This window comes from Cyprinodon tularosa, unplaced genomic scaffold (genome assembly GCF_016077235.1).
Source record: "Cyprinodon tularosa strain WSP-4 unplaced genomic scaffold, ASM1607723v1 ctg691, whole genome shotgun sequence".
NCBI classification, from domain to species: domain Eukaryota; kingdom Metazoa; phylum Chordata; class Actinopteri; order Cyprinodontiformes; family Cyprinodontidae; genus Cyprinodon; species Cyprinodon tularosa.
In genome coordinates, this window is record NW_024039442.1 from 849214 (window position 1) to 864476 (window position 15263).

The following is a 15263-nucleotide window of genomic DNA, read 5'->3' on the forward strand; positions in this document are numbered from 1 at the left end:
TCTGGCCATAAAGGTAGCAGATAGACCCATAAACCTAGAGGCTTTCATTGGGCAACAGCTGGCATCATAAGGGTGTGTGTGTCTGTGTGTGTGTGGGTGAGATTTAGAACCAAGAGAAATAGAGATAAATGTATGAGTATGGTCTTGTAAATAATCTCCATAACCACCATTCTCTGGATTGTATAGACAATTAACAAACTATTATTCCTTTTTTTTTTCCCCTTTTGCACTCAAGTTGCGACTAATAAATATACTCAACCCTAAAACTATGTGCTTCTTTGGTTTTAGTTCACAGTTATTCAGCAGCATCCAACTAAAATTAATGTTTGCCTAAGGGCAAGTGTAGGAGAATTGTGAAAATCAGCAAAAGCAAAGTCTAATGATGCACTAAATACATTCCAAAAAAAAAAAAAAAAACAACAACTCATGATTTAAGGGTGTTGAAAACAGAAATATAAAGTTACTCAACTTTTGTTCTGTATTTTTCTATCAAAACAATTCATTAGAAAAATATGTATACATCCATTAAACTTCTAGAATGGTGCAAAATCAAAGTATTCATTTTACAACAACAAAAAAAAAGATATATAAAATAATTGGTTTTTAAATTTTGACAGAAATATTTCACTATTTATTTCTACTTTCAATTTCAACATTAACATGAAACAATTTTTCATCAATAGCATTAGTAGGGTGAAGTTACGTCATACGGGGCTCAGATTCTAGGCGCTCCACGACTGAGCTGAGAAAGTGCTTCTTCTCCGCAAAACGTTTCTCAGATTTTAGCGGGGAAAAAAACAAAAAGGCAAAAGATGGTGAACACTGGTCAAGCTTTTAAACATCAGCGCCAACTTAAGAAAGCAAAAGGACACGAAGGTTGCTGCTGTCCCTCTGGACAGGCAAGTTATAGGTCTACTTTACTTTAGCATTAGCGTTGTAAACCGGCAAGGAGTTAAACTTGTAGCCATCTTTTTTCAGAAGCGCCAGGAGAGCATATTTGTTGTAATTTGGCACAGTTTATCGAAACCAGTCAGAACTAACATTAGCAATCATACATCAATCATTAGATCTGTTTTTTCTTTAGCTACAGATTAAATTGTTATGTTTCTCCAAAAAAGGAATGCATGGAAACTGAAGTATAGTAGCAGATAAAATAAAGAATAAAAAAAAAAATAATGGACAGTTGAGTGTTTTTAATGCACACATTTAGTTAATCTTATACGTTGTATTTTTCATTTTCATTTAGACTTCAAACCTCTATCAAGGAATTTGCTGTGATTTTTTTTTTTCTTTAGTGGGAACTGGTTCTTACATTTTCTGGTTCATTTTGTCCCGTCAGCATTTTCTTCTTCTGTGGTTTTGAGGACTGTGTAAGTCATCTCTTTTGGGTATAAAATGGAAACGTCTAAACTTAGGGCATTTTGTTAACGGTCAGTTAAAGTCAACTCTATTGGTTCTAATTTTGTTTAACTGGTCAGTAACTGGTTCACACAGTGATTACCCCAACATTAAACAGTGATGATGTGATACTAAATTTTCTAAAAATAAACTATCAGCGACATGTAAGCATTCTGTATTGTTCAACATCCAGGAGAGTACTTAAAATAAAACTAACAAATAATGACTTACGCACAGAAGTGGTGTGATTACAGGTACAGAAAAAGAAAAACAGAGGACAGCAATCTTTGGGTACAGTATGGGGAACAAGAGTAAATGGATCATGCAGCCTTCTTTTAATTGTACAAATAAAACAAATCTAAGTGGGTCAGACCTCAAAGGGAGTCGTTTAATGGACCGGACTACTAAAAGCCTGAACACTGAAAACTTTCAGAGATGAAAACATCTCCAAAAAACATAAATGTGCAGTTTTAAAACTGATAATAATTCAAGAAAAAGAAAGAGAAAGTTAACATAACTATCTTCCTCTGGGTAAAACTAGTGTGATCTGTAGCTTGTTTCCAACACTGTTGTTTTTAAACCTGACAGCCAAACAGACACCACGGCTGAGTCCAACCAGCTCAGATTGCAAACCGCATCTGTGCCCTGCTCAAAGGTTTTTGTAGTATCAGGTTTTTGAGGGCTTCTACTAATGTTTCATAAATTACTTGAACACAATTATGTTGTATTCCAATTCCCGAACCAAGGCATTGTATGTCCAACAGCTCACCTTTTATACAGGAAAACACATTAACACGCACACCAGGTTACACCAGTACATATACAAACACCACTCCTGCTGTGGCGCTGCATGACAAAGCTTACAGCTTGGGTTCTTTAGCTCCTGTTTTGTCTGGACTCCATTCAAAATGGCCCCCTCGTGACCACACACATTATGGTCCGAGCAGGCAGCCCCTCAGTGGACCGAGGCTCCCTGGGTGCGAGCAGTGATTCATGGCACAAGGGTCTGTAAAAGGAGCAGCCTCACCCCGCGCTGCATGCAGGACGATGAGAGCAGAGGCCGTTTGGCGGTGGGGGTGAATCAAAAGTCTGCCTTCGCAGCTAAACCCTGTTGAGTCGGTGCGGGCTGAGGAAAGACAGGAGAGGAACAGCCAGTGCTCTCTGTATAAAAGTCAAGTGAACATGAGTGGGAGTAAAAGTAACACAGAGCTGTAGACGAATAAATCCCACCCCAAAAAGTGTCTGCTGAATCTACACGTCTCCCTATCCCGAGGACAACCTCGGAGTAGCTTTTTAACAACCTTAGCTCCGAGGCAAGTACAAAGTACTAAATGTTTAGGCGTTATCTCTAACACTTCCCTGATCTAACAGAGCACCAGTTTAAAGGGCACAAGAAAAAAAAAAAAAAGGAGCACAGCGAGAAACAAAGAGGGCTTCATGAATAAGTGCTGAAAAATGATAGTAGTTGCTGGGATTGATGAAACATGATTCAGGTTTGGTGACAGGCAGCCAGACACAAATTCTTTTCCCTCGGGCTAGAAGGTGTAATTTCCCCCGTTCACGTTTCCGCTGTCACCAGAACAATGTAAAAAATTAGTCATACCTCAATGAATCTATCTATCTATCTATCTATCTATCTATCTATCTATCTATCTATCTATCTATCTATCTATCTATCTATCTATAAAGAGCGTCTTCCTCTGTTGTAACACACAGTAGGATGCGGATGGAAATGCTGGCCCCACAGGAGATACACACACACACATACGAGTCGGACTGCTGTGGGGCTGACGCAAGACTATCTCTGTCTCACGTGTCTCTCCCCTACGGCCGCCCGCTGCTCCTGACCTTCGAGATGTTTTTCTCTCTCCTTCTCCCTCTCCCTTTATTCCTCTCTATTTCACACTCACACCCTCACTCAGACATAGGCACACACTCCTCCCTTCTCTGCACACCTCCCTGCCACTCAGTGTTTTGCCATTAAACAGCACTGCATTTCCAGCTCGGATCAAGCAGATGGGCCTGTGTGAGCATTGCAGCGCCCGTATCACAGCACCTCCCTCTCTCTTTTCTTAAATGCACAGACATGCACTAACACACCAATGCTGCACATTCATAGGATGAGCCCCTTTTTTATTTTTTTTTCCTGGAGCAGAAGAATCATCCCGGCTGTGGATGGATGCTTGATGTGGGTACTGTGTAGCTTTGTTGTGTAATACCTTGCTGAGGTAGCTGAAAAAGAAAGACATGCTCTGTGCAAAGCAAGAACGCTAAACAGCAGAGAAGAAGAAGTGAATAACAGGAGTTCATCCCTATGGGTCGACAACCATCGCTGTGAGTGACCACTCGCATAGAGTTCAATGGGTTCACAACACAAAATACATAGAACCAAGTATAAGCGCTTTATATGACTGTGCCATTAAACAAATTTCTATTTTCTCCCCCATCTCTTTCAAAATTTGCATATTCCTCTGTGTCCTCGGTGTGTGTGTGTGTGTGAGAGTGTTTGTGTGGGGAGAGTCCTGTAATGTATCATTCATCCTGAGAGATGAAGCGGTAACATTAGACCTGATAGAATCAGGTCTGGCAACACACTGGGCTAAAATAGAGACAGTCACATGTGAAACGAGTATTTCCCCGAGCTCCACATTCATTGAAAACCTTCTTCTAAAAGATCCCATTTGATATGATGACACGCTCATCAGCACAGGGCCTTCGAAAGAGGCGGAGGGAAAGTGCAAGTCATTGTCTGCGTGTGTGAAACATAAAAAAGAAAAAAAATCTGCCACCTTGATGAGTGTGTGCGTGAACTACAACCGCGAGGATGCGGCCGCACCCCTGAGTACAGCTCACAAACAGAGGGTGAGGAAAAAAGAAGAGAGAAAAGGAGAGAATTAAAGCTGCACATAGCGATCCACATAAACAACTCTGCACAATCACAGAATCCCAACCCTGGAGCGCTGTCAAGCTCAGTTAACAGCCATTTACATTCAGTGTTGGGTAGAAACAGATAGCAAACTCAAAGAATGTTTATTAGCCTTCTATGTTTCATACAAATATTCTGATTAGAATGGAGGAAATCTAATTAATTGCTTGATTCACTGAATGAACCCCGAATTTGTAATGTAATCATAACAACTGCTTTTCAAGGGGCTCTTGTTAAATTTAATTGGGGAAGAAGAAAAGAAAAAAAAAACTCTTTCACTGAATGAATAAAAATCAAATTAGGCCTGAAACTGGAGGAGTCTGCAAGTTTGTTTTGACGTGCTACGAAAAAAAAGGAGTAAAAGCAGAAGTATGTGACAATATGTATTTCAAAAAGTCACGCATCGACTGTTTTGCAACACACAGGCATACATGCAGCGGAGGGCAAAGAGAGAAGGAAAACAAGATCGGTACTCACTGTTAGAGATGTCTTCAGCTCTTTGACATAACTGCTGTACCACCTGGAGAAAAGGCAGAAACAAAAGAACTTAAGTTCAGGTTAAATCCACCATTTGAGTCAGAGGCATGAGGTGTCAACAACATGCTTTGGTTTGATATGCTAACAAAACGGTTTCATTACAGCGACGTACAACAGGGTGAACCTCCTGAAACCGACCTGTATAAGTCGTGCAGTTACACATCTCTGTATTTGTGGTTTTCAGGCACATCAAGACGGAAATACAGTGATGTTTTAAAGCAAAAAATAAGAAAAAAAAACACACACACACACAGCTGTGGCTGTGCTTAAAGACTCTTGCACGCTCAGGAACACAATCACACCCACAAAGTCTATCTGTCTCCCTGAGCCCTTTTTTTCTTGCAAAACCTGTTTGCTAGAAATGGATCTAGACATTGGAGCTGTGAGTGTGAGGATATTTTCACTAAACACAAGACAGTTCTTGCAGAGAACCGAGCCTTACCGGCGTTCTCACGCCCATCTTTCATGCACTGTCTCTGAGGCCCTCCCGTGCACTTAGAGCCTGAGCCTAATCTAAGCAGCTCACCATAACAGACACCACCCTGATTCAAATAAACTGCAGTCAAACACAGAGAGATTTTTAAAACATTCATTTACACCGCAGTGACTTAATCTCTCATTTATAAAGTGAGGGATAAAGGTTAGGTTTGTAAAAACTACAAGAACCAGATCTCCGCATACAAAGGTGGGAAAGGAGGGGGGTATCAGAGAAGCAACACAAACATTTCCAGACGACACCAACACGAGAGCGGTGTTGTAGTGTGGGTGGGTAGCTATCTAACAAGGTTTTGTTGTCTGTAAACACATCCATCTGGTCAGCAGCAACAAAGTGGAGCCTTGTGAACGCTGTATTAGCACAAATCAGCACAGAAATAACAGCCATAGAAACCTCTTAACAGAATAAAAGTTTCCATTCTCACCAACTGTTTAAGTTTTTTTTGTGTATGACACAGATCGATGTCGAGATGCCATGCAGCAATGCCAATCTTTATGGCTCATAATCCAACACAGATATGCCAATGATGGCTAGCTTCATCCTCACGCAGGATCCTAGCGGTGTTGATGTTGCCTAAACTGATCAAAATAACTGTAATGACTACCTGCATTATGTACACAGACATGAACGCACACACACATACAAGCTGCAGGCACACGCAAACACTCTGATAACTCATCGCCGTGATAATGACAACAGAGAGTCGGGTAGGCTGAATTCATCTTCGGCTTTTTCATAAAGGCCTATTAGCTGATGATTAAAGGATCCTCTGCTCATAGGACTTCAGCTCTGAATGTGATTTGCCAACCATGAGGCAGGTGAATTACACTGGATCAGAAAGCCAACGCTGTCTGCCATCATTTGTCTGACTGGGAATCAGGCTGTTAGTCTATTAACCTTATTTTACTGTTCTTAGTGGTTTCTACATCAATAGCAGATGGATCTAAAAAAAAAAACACACACATACACCAATTTTTACTGCACCCGGATTCAATAAAAGTGTCTGTGTGAATCATGCTGGTATAGTCGGCTGTAACTAACAATTATTTCATACACAGGGAATGATTCACATTTACGTTAACATCAATTCAATATTTAGCTCGGTTTAATCCAACTCACACTCCACAACTGGAAACCTGAAATCAAACATTTGTTTGAGCAAACTGTGACTGTTACATAATATAAGAGAAAGACTATGAAACAGGAACCAGAGCGCCAGGTGGAAAAACATCACTTTAGATTTATTAGAATGGAAAAGAACAACGGGAGTTTTATTCTGGAAAGACCACAAAGTTATTTTTCAATTCCTACTCATTTATCCGAGCTGGTCAGTTGTTTGTCCCTCTCTTTCAATGTTTACTTTGGTTTTAAGGATTCAAGAAAACAATATAAGTGTCAAAAATTAAAAGATGTTTCATGTTAATATTATATTGGCCTCTTGTGTTTTGCCAGTATGCTATTATTCACAGATATCTCCCATTCGATGCATGATACCACCCTGGGCAGCACTTACACTACTCAGCACCACACTTATCAGTGCATCAATCTGAAATGTAAACTTGAAGCGCCCAATTAGCAACAAATACAAGAAGTCTCCATATATATTTAGATGATATATTTAGTCACACAGCAAATAAATGGATAGGATTTTTCAGAAGCTGCAATAAAATTTGAGCAACTTTGTTCCATTCAAATAACAATTCAATTGTTACACTTCTGAATTGTAATATATAGTGTGGATAAATTTAATTTATTTTGTTACTAACATACCTTCTTATAGATTTTTGCATAACTATAAGGTGTTAAAAGCACGTTTAGAAAACCCTTCTTCCAGCAGCAGGGCGAAAGTAAAAGGTTTTGAGACTGTTTATCTAAACAATCCAAAGATGGAGGTCATTCGGTTCAGTTTCAAAAATAAAGCAGGAGTCCAAACAAAAAGGTGCTTTAAACAGTAATATCTGTTAGAAGAAGCCATGACCCAACCTATCAAAGAAAATCCTTCTGACCAATAATCACATTACGATAAAGCTAAACACACACAGAAATCAAAATAAAAGCAGTTAACACAATAGTAAAGCCCATATTGGAACTGCTGGAACATTAAGCCAATACTCAGTGACTAGAAAAGAAGTCTTTGAGACAACAAGCCATATACCTAATTTAGGTTTAAAATTAATAGAGCACAATGTGACCGGAAACTCCCAAAAAAACATCTTTATTTATAGTATTATGAGTCATACAACTGCTCTTACAAAGAAACCATGACAACAGAGCCAAGATGTGAATAAAAAAAAAAATGTTTTGAATCACCCTGCCTAACGCAAAAACAGCTAAATCACAACAGCTGACACAGTGTTATGTTGCAGACACAAGCCGAGCAACGAAACATTAGAACACTGTTCAGAGGGGAACGTTTAGAACAGAAGCCCATTAACACACAGCGTGTTCTCCTAAACAAAAGAAAAATAAAATAGCTCTGGATGACTTGTAACTTTCTTTTAAATAATGCACATTTGATGAAGCTAGTGATAGCACAGTTTATCATCATTTTGTCATTTAGCAATAAAACCATAGCTTGCTAAACAACAGCTTTCACAATGCAAGCAGTTTAGATGAAAATCGCTCATCTAGGCTATTTTAACACCAAAAAAATTGTTTGTTTAACGTCTCTTCCTTATCTCCAATACATCAGTCACAGCTGTTTTCTGTTACTAAATATCAATTCAATTAGATTCAAAATGTGAGAACCCCAGTTTTGATATTTTTAACAATGTTGCCATGCTTCCTTAGCCAGATATACCAGACTAAATGTGAGATTAAATGTATAATTTAGTCTGGCCCTGATGAATGAGACATCTGAAGATTATTGATGAGAAAAACCCGTTTTTTTTTTTCAAACCGCTGTCTGTGCCTATTGGCCAACGCTCTGACCAATGAGCGCAAATGACTGTGATGTAGTAAGCGCGACAGAAAGCTGGTTGGGGAGTGTAAACAAACAGCCTGTCGGTAAAACGGCGAATACGTCCTTCTTAAAAATTATTAAGCGTAATGTAGCGTGCTCATGTTTCAACGAAAACCTCAAGTCTAAGCCTTCCCAAACTGATTTCAAACCTGAGTCAAATGAGAACTGTTCAATAGTTGTTGCCATCTTCCTTGTTGTGCTTTCTCCAGCGTGGGGAAGCTTTGTCGTCACACCCTCAAAACCCCGGCCGCTTTGCATCCAGAAATTCAAAATGCATCTCTGCGTTGTGATTGGCTCGTCAGTTCTAGGGCCTGGGGCATTGATCGAGGCTAGACCAACTCGCAGGCAAAAATTATTTTGGCCGCTGGTGGGTGGGGCTAGTTTATTAGGCTAATGCTTTCTCCTTTTACCAGGTAAAAAAAATAGATTTGGATTTTTTTCTTAAATGGCTAGGGAAAGGATAAGCACAAGACAGTCAAGATAAGACATCGCACACGGTACAAAGCACAATATAAATCAAATATATGTATTAGATGTGTCCCAGTGTTGTGTTCAGGCGTACTAACTGTTCTCAAAGTGCAAGAGAAGCATTGCTGGAGGACTTTAAAAAATATAAATAAATAAACAATTGTAAATAAATGAAGGTTAAGTTGAAAAGGTCCTTTTAGCACCAACACCCCTACAAGCAGCTTTCGTGCATTCTGAATTTTTACGCCAAGCCCCAAGAAAAGTGACTAATTATGTGGACAGTTTTCAGCAAAAATCGATAATGAATAAGGGACAGCTCCCAATGGTGAGAGTTCACATATAAACATCACTTGATAACTAGTGTTGCACCAATACTGTATCGGACGGGGCCCCAATACTGCACTAAATTGGTGGTGTCGGTATCGGCGAGTACTGACGAATAGGGCACCAATACCCATTCCAGGTAGGCAATAAAAAGTTCTATTGAATTCAATTAGTATTAGTCTTTTTCCTGCTAGGCAGCAGCTTGACAAAGTCATGATGTCAATTATTTTACATCCAAGTAGTATGCAGTTCTTCATATACACACACAAACCAACTTCAAACAGATGGTATCGGTATCTGCTGATACTGCACAGCCAGGTATCGGGTATTGGTATCATGGCCCGAAAAATGGCATCGGCACAACACTAATGATAACTTCTAATTCGGTACATAAGTATCACCGCAATAGACCAAAGAAATATGTTATTCTTGGATGACACTGAGAGGCATTGAAAATGTTAGAGGAAACTGTTCTTTTCTTTTACTTATACTGTCCGTGCTCTACACTGCCCCCTGGAATCGGCCAGAACATTTAGATGAATTAATGAAAAGACGCACGGAGTATAAAATGTATGGCTGCAACTAAGAATTATTTTGCAAATTCATTAATTCGTTTGTTATTTTTTTGATTAATCAATTAATAATCGGATAGTAAAAAGTTCCTTAAAGACGATTTTTCACGAAATTAAACCAGGTAAAAACAAAACTTTTCCACTTGGGGAGTTCTGCATAGAGCATATTGACATTAATCTTAAATGCCAAATACTTAAACATTTTGTTTACAATTTTGACGTAATCACTGGGTGGGTTGCTCTGTTAGCTAAATGCATTAATTACAGTCTCTATACTCTAGTAAACAATTAATTGATCACTAAATTAGTTTATGATTATTATAATAATCGATTAATCGTGATTTAATCTGAAAAATTGTTTTAAGCAATAATAAAATACTGCAAACACTGAGTCAGCGAGTTCTGGGCATCTCATTTCAACACAGAGCATAGATGAATCAACCCTTAATCAGCTTTTATTCAACCATAATGTTTAACGTAACTGAGCAATGCTACATAGTAATGGGGTTTTACTTAATTAAGATCAAGACTTCTTAACTTCAGGTAATCCTAAATTTGTTTTTCTCATGTCTTCTCTATTGTATTACATTTATGAACTCTCAAGGTTTCTTGTGCCACAAAAGTGTGTAGGAGTTGATCAGCGTTCCTTCAGCAGGAGTGGCCGAACCTCTGCCATTTGGATTTCAGGTTTAATGCTTGGCTGCTGCTGATGTTGTCTACAGAGAGAAAGAGACTTAGGAACCCGAGGAAGAACCCAGGGTGAACAACTGCAGTTTGACTCAAGTCCTGTTTTAGAACAGTCTGGGTATCAGATTTGTAAAGAATGAGTTGCAAAATCAGGATTCAGAACAGGGTCAACTTTCTACACCATTTAGACACTAAAATTTTGATATCACCAGTCAGTGAAGTTATTTAAACTCAGAGATCTGTTTGATCTGAATGCTCTTTAGCTGGGCAGTGTTTAGGGAATTCTATAAGTTGGGGAGACTGTTCAACATGTCAACACAGGTCAGCCATAAGGCTTGGCAGGGTGGACAATATCGTATTTTATTTCATTTGGGAAAGATAACTCTGTCATCAGCAAACGTGACAATGTTGTACAACTGGTTCACATTAAATTACACCCTCCTTCTGCCTTTGAATACCTTTCACACTATTTTATCATAACATCACAAAGAACTCAATGAATCATTTTGAACAGATAAATCCCCCTAAAATTATTTTAATTACATAATTCTTTACAATTTTTTTTATTCAAATAGCCTGAAGAGGGGGAGAAAAGCAGGATTTATCTGCACTGCTAATAATGTTTGCTTATACACTTTAGGCATGCTTGCACATGGGCAACGTACAACCTAACTGCTCTAACGTCTGCCTGGATTGTCTTGTTTGGGTTTCCTAATCTACCACCACTGCTTCCTCAGATGAACAGATGTTGACTTTACTTTTTAGATACATACAGCAGCTCGCTGACATCTGCACATTGGTAAACACATGGGCCAAAGTTTGTACCCACCACAAAGGGAAGGGAAGAGAAGAAAAGTGAAGAAAGAAAGAAAGAAAGAAAGAAAGAAAGAAAGAAAGAAAGAAAGAAAGAAAGAAAGAAAGAAAGAAAGAAAGAAAGAATTAAAACGCTGTTTAGTATTGAAGCATGGATAACAAATGTACTCTGGAACAAAAAAAACATATTGAGATTAGCCTAAAAATCTATTTCCCTTTAATATTTGATGCCCTGTTAGAGGAGCGACACCACTGCGGTGTTTGTCTCTGTTCATCTCAGGCTCACCGGTGCCTGTGGGAGTGAGTTAGGCGAGACTTGGCCGCAGACATTTTCCTGAAACCCCTTGAACAAAACAGGCAAGTCTTGACAGTCTGTCCGCCACCAAGTCGTCACACAATCAGTTGCAGGAAACCAATCCCTAAATAGCAGTGATTCATCTCTTCATCACACACAATCCTAGTACACAGTGCACAAAGAAGCTCTCTCTGTCTGTCTCTCTTTCTCTCCCCCTGTTTTACCCTATCTGTCTCAACACTACCCCCCGATCCAACCCAGCCCCAGTGTGGTCTCTCATGCTGCTTAAAAATAAGTGCTTCTCCCAGCTTTCCTTGCCCTGTGATTTACTGGCAGTGTCTAACTGCAGGGCAGCATCTTTTATCGTTACATGATCTGGGGCTGAAAGCTGACAAAATGGAATCTCTGAGCAAGTACTTTTGTGTGCCAGTAAGTGTATGTTCAGGGCAAAAGAAGAAGAGGAGCGTAGAGGAGGAATAAAGAACTTGTGTGAGAAACGTTTGTCTGAGGGCAATCCAAATCCTCCCAGCCTCCTGGTGCCGTGTTGCTTGAATACATGTGTGTTTGTCATTCTGCTAAATGGTTTCTTCCTTGACTTGATGGAGCTAGTGCCATCTCCAGGGAACGTGTTACACCACGCGCTGAAGTAAAGCACTTTGAGACCGGTGAAAAAGCTCCAAGCATTAGTGCGATCCATTTGTGAGAGGTAGAAAATATATAAAACACCAGACCTGATTATGTGCTTCTTTCTTTCGTCTGTGTGGATGCATGCCTTTGAGTTGCCACGATAACTTTTTCTCTCTAGCGGGGAGCCTAAAGCCACATTAAGCAATCCACCTCTATTTCTTACTTCTTTTTGCAAGATGAATCAGATTTAGATAGCAAACATGGCCTTGTGTGTGTCTGTTTGTGGCTTAATTTAAATGGCAGTATCAGTTGCATTATGCAAACACATCATCATCACGGGTGAGAACAATTGGGCCAACACGAGAGTACACAACAGTTTCGGCGTATCATTTCAGCCTTGATGGACCGTCACGATGACGCGTGAAGGTCAGAGTTGCAATGACCGGCACAGCTGTCACTTCTCCTCCCAGCAGTCTCTTAGCTAAGTGGCCTTCCAAAACACTCAGCACAAAACAGCCAACTGGGAAGCAAAGGAACTGAGCCAATGGAACATGGCTATAACTAGGGCTGCAACTAACGATTATTTTAAAAATCGATGAATCGGACGATTATTTTTTCGATTAATCGATGAATCGGACAAAAAATATTTTTTATATTAACCTCTTTATTCCAAAATAAACATTTTAGACAGAACAAACAAGCACACAAGTACAGGTTGCTCATTAACTGTACTGGTGCAATATGAAAAATAAATGTTTGGGTTAAAACTACGCAAACTTACATGAGAAATGTAGCTGTACATCCACTAAATATAGGCTACTTTGTTTCATAAAGCGCAAAAAAAGACATTTTTGTTTTTAAAAGCCCCTAAGGGGTTCAAACAATAGGCCCCCCCATTTCAACAAATGAGTTTTTTTAGACTAGAAGAGTTCGGCCTTTTAAGACAGGAAAGTATAGCAGTTAAAGTTGCTACTTGAGAAAATACTGAACCATAGAGATAAAAATAGCCCTGTGATTCAAATTATAACTTGTATTTGGAATAAAAATGAGAGAACTAGGGGTGCTAAAAAACACATCTTCCAAAGACAGATATTTACATGGGAATGTGTCAAATATAATTAATTGACATATTACTGATCTTGCTGGATTTTATTCTGCTTTACTTCCATAAATTGCAGGATCTTCTTTACTTTATCTTTGCCAGAAGATTTAAACTTTAAAAGCCTTGCCCTCATAATTTGCAAGTTAATTTATTTATAAAGAAAATATAAACGCTGCTTAAGCTAATTCAAATGAAATTAAAAGTAAAATAAGTAGCCAACCTTATCACTGTCTGTAACCTAACACGGTAAGGAAAGCATCAGATGAGCTACCTGAGAAACTAACGATACGTTTCCCCACTTTAAAACCAAACAAACATGGTGGTTCCGTGCCATGTTAATTTCTTTTGAAAAAAGTTGCATGTTATCACTTTTTTCACTTTACAAAGCGCAGGCTATTTTAATTATTGTGATCAATTTGCGCCGTCAATCCCGCTTCATTTGCAGTCTGGACGCTGAGGCTCTGACTGCAGAGCTGAGAGGGACTCCTGCGGGAAAACGCGGTTGGGGTGGGGGAGGCGCCCCACGGCAGAGTAGGAACGATACATGCTTTCACGTTAGAGTCTCCAAAAGCCGCCAGTGACACCGAAAAAAAGTCGCCAGATTTGTCGCTAGTCGCTTTTTTGTAAAAATAGTCGCTGGAGGGGTCTGAAAAGTCGCTGAGTTGGCAACACTGCACCTGCGGCTCTGACTCGCTCTGCCATATTTTTTTTTCTTCCTCTTTCAGTCAAGAGGCAGTGATGACGGCGCGGCGGATGACGCAATAATCGCGCGACACAACTAATCGATGATCAAATTCGTTGCCAACGCTTTTAAAAGTAGATTTTTATCGATTTTATCGATTCGTTGTTGCAGCCCTAGCTATAACCCTGCTGGGCCTGTATCATGGCATTATTACTAGACTCTAAGCAATACCCCAAGATGGGGAGAAGATGCAAGTCAGAGCTATTGTGGAATACAGGGCGTAGAAACCATTGGTTTTACATGCCAAAATCGACGCTATGACGTTTATTGGTAGTAGTTCGCAAAATTTAGGTTAACACCCATCAAAGGAGCTTTTTTTTAACGATGAGCAGCTCTGCTGTACAAGGGAGGAAAGGATATAGTAGAGCTGTGTGGAGAGCAGATGTGAATCCACTTTGATTTCAGCCCCTGTGTGTGTGTGAAGCTTCTATTAAATGGATCTGCTGTCTCCTTTATCAAGGGAGTCAATAAAGGGCCAGTCCTGTCAAACCCTCAGGGGCGAGAGTATGCACATATGTGTCCGCGTGCTGGAGTGCGCACGCGCCGGTGTGTTATGGGCGGATTTTGAAGTACTCTGACAGGTGAGTGATTGAGTACTTTCATTTCCCTCCAGCGACAACAAGACATCCACACACACACAGAGAGAAAAACAGAGTGGAGGTTTCAGAGGGAGGGGAGTTGTTGTTCCTTAAAGGATGCTGCTTCTGCCTGCATGCTTAAATTAGCTCTAAATGTTTGGATTACACATGGGAGCTCTCACACAGGATTTAGCAACCGTAGCCTAGAGTCCAGAGATGTTTCCGACTACATGCACACAAACAAAGAAGACGTGTCCTCAAACGGATCACAAACACAAGTCACCCTAGACAACAAAACTTAAGTTCCCAAGATTCAATCTAATGATGGGAGAGATGCTGGAGATCAAAGTAGTACAAAAACGGACAAAACATGCAACGTCATCCATCAGATTTTCAATATGGCTAAACTCTCTCCTTGTTTCACTTCACAAGAGTGCTGTCTTGGCTTCCGCTGGTGGGGGGAGGATATAGTATGCAAACGGACACAGAGGGAGGGAGAGGAAAAAAGGAGGGGAAAGAGAGAAGAGGAATGAGGGGAGGTCAGCACCCCCGGTCTTAGATAAAGGCCTTCTCCCTCCCTTCTGCCTCAGCTTTCCAAGCTCCTGCCAGGATCGAGAGGCGTCTCACGTTACAGCTGTCTCTCAGTGTCATCGTTCAGAAAGAGCGAGCACAAGCGCAACAGAGAGACAGACAGCAAGGCAGAAGGACAGACAGACACACAGAGAGGGAGAAGGCG

General features: G+C 40.1%; 1 protein-coding gene across 13 annotated transcripts in view; it reads right to left on the minus strand.

Annotated features, from left to right (window-relative positions):
• Positions 1-15263, minus strand: part of baz2ba (bromodomain adjacent to zinc finger domain, 2Ba) — an 83815-nt gene that overhangs the window by 60741 nt on the left and 7811 nt on the right. For all 13 annotated transcript variants that reach the window (XM_038268052.1, XM_038268057.1, XM_038268051.1 and 10 more), the window contains exon 2: positions 4802-4844. The gene's annotated coding sequence lies outside the window, so the exon portion shown is untranslated. The remainder of the gene's footprint in view (positions 1-4801; positions 4845-15263) is intronic.